This window comes from Hevea brasiliensis, chromosome 15 (genome assembly GCF_030052815.1).
Source record: "Hevea brasiliensis isolate MT/VB/25A 57/8 chromosome 15, ASM3005281v1, whole genome shotgun sequence".
In the NCBI taxonomy this organism is placed as follows: Eukaryota; Viridiplantae; Streptophyta; class Magnoliopsida; order Malpighiales; family Euphorbiaceae; genus Hevea; species Hevea brasiliensis.
The window spans coordinates 11,412,331-11,414,711 of NC_079507.1; positions in this window are offsets into that span (position 1 = coordinate 11,412,331).

Sequence of the window (2,381 nt, forward strand, 5' to 3'; positions counted from 1 at the left end):
GCCCTAGTTATGGCCATTTGAACATGGCTAGCCGGATTTGGTGTTACCCATAATTCTGGGCAAATTTTGGATTTTGACAATTTTTGTGGGTTGATTGCAAGTGGTCTTTCAAATAGGTTATGATCAAAATTTGGGTTTGTTTTCTTCATGAAAGTTGTAGGGCTATGTCTCAGCTTGCTATCGGTATAAAATTTAGGTCATTTGGACCTTCCTAGACCAAGTTAAGGTCATTTACGTAACTACTATTTATTTGGTCATTTTTGTACAAGTCAGTTTACCCAATCCAGATTTGGCCTAATTGTTCACTAAGTTATGGTCATTTTCTGGGCATGATTCCTGAATGAAAAATATGCTATTTTGTGTCTAGTTTCATTTTCAATTGGCTTCACGCCAATTGGGTTGGTAAATTTCAGTTTTGGTCCCTGAAATGGACCTAGGTCAAGCTACTTACAGATTGACCTTCACTAATTCGAATTGGAACTTAGTTCCAACAATTCGTACACACCACAAGTGGTCACAATTGACTATTTCTCAACTCAAATAAGGTTAACTACATCATTTAGCTAATTCTCAAAATTTTCTTCAATTTTTTACATGCTCAAGACCCTAGCTACACATAAAATTCAATCTCATGCATTTCAAAGTGTACATTCATGATCTACACACCTAATTCACCTCAAATAGCCATTCAAACACCTCAAACTCATTCATATCAAACCCTAACCCTAGCTGGATGAATTTCATGTTTGGTCCCTCAACAATTATTTTGTTTTGATTTTTAAGTTGAAATCTAAGTTAAATTAACTCAAAACATGTGTTTTAAACTAAAAATTTCAATTTAAAATCTTACCTCAACTTTGGAGTTCACTCAACTAATTTCTTCTCTCTTCCTTCTTTCTTTCTTCTTCAATCTCCTTCTTAAGTTGAGGTAATAAGTTTTTATGAAGTATTTATGGGAAAAATTAAGGTTAAGTGAGGGATTTCAAGCTTGAGTTAAAGCTTCCATGGAGGTTGGCAATGGTGAGGCTATGGGAGAGGTTCGGCTGAAATGAGTGAAGAGAGAAGATGAGTGATTTTTCTCTTCTTTTTTTTTTTGTTATTTTATAAGTAATTAACTTTAATTAACTTGGTCAATAATTGTAGGAAAATTAAAATAAGTTTTGACATCATGATGATGTCATCCAATGATGTAATAACACTTTCCTTTTTTTTATTTATTTTTCCATTAGTTCTTTAATTGAATTCTTGATCCTAAAATTTTCTTTTCTCCAATTTTATTGGACAGTTAGGTCAGGAGTCAGCTTTAGGGGTGAATTGACCAAATTACCCCTCGCTGGTTCAATCTGGTTTACAAGTTATTCAATTTTCTTTCGGATCCCTAACCTAATTATTTGACCTGCTTAACAATTCTTTTCTGTGATTTTCTCTTTTCCACTGTGTTTGCAATAGTCCTAAGGACCGCAGCGTCACATTTTGCGGTTCGAAATTTGAGTTTAGACTGACCTCGCAGTCATTCCTGAGATGGTCACCCATCGCTGTGACTCCCAGCTCATTTAACTTTTTGTGTTCTATTTTTCTTATTTATACTTAACTATTTAGCAATTACTAATTATTTGTGTGCAGGGCTTAACTAAGTGTCTTAAATGTGGTTCTAATCTCCTTAATTATTCGGCCCAACACCGATCACTGGAACAATGAAATATACCAGGCTATACAAATAGGGGTGTTACATATTTACTATCACAAGAATTAAAACTATAATTAATTAAAAATTTTATCATTAGCATAGTTTTATAATATAATTGTTGTAGTCCATGAAAATTCCTTATGAGTATGGACTTGCAAAATAAAAAATAAATGAGTGAGAGAACTAAACAGGATGTTCCTCGTGAGACCTTCTAATGCTCAAGTTAGGGCTAATATAAGAGAATAAGTGTGTAAGACTTATTTAGAAGAAGATGGCATACCTAACTATAGAGGTTTAAACACTTTATATAGGCATTGGATAAAATTCTATTAGGATTCGATTGCGAGAAATCTAATTAAAGTGGGATTTAATATCCTAGATAAGGTATTATGGTTATCTGTAACAGATAAAGTTAGTTAAGATACTTATCATTTGGTTGACCAAACTATAATTTTAGGATGTTATTGTATTAATAATTATGAAAATACAAAATATAAAATATATATTAATTTATATTATTAAAATAAAATAATAAATTACCTGTGTAATATGCAAGCAAAATAGCTAGTTTATATTGAATTGTGATTTTAGGACATTTCCTACCATTGATTTTTTGATATAATATGCATCTATGATTTTATAATCCAAGGTTAAAATTTAAGAATTTTGAAAGATTGGATTTAGAGAAATAAAA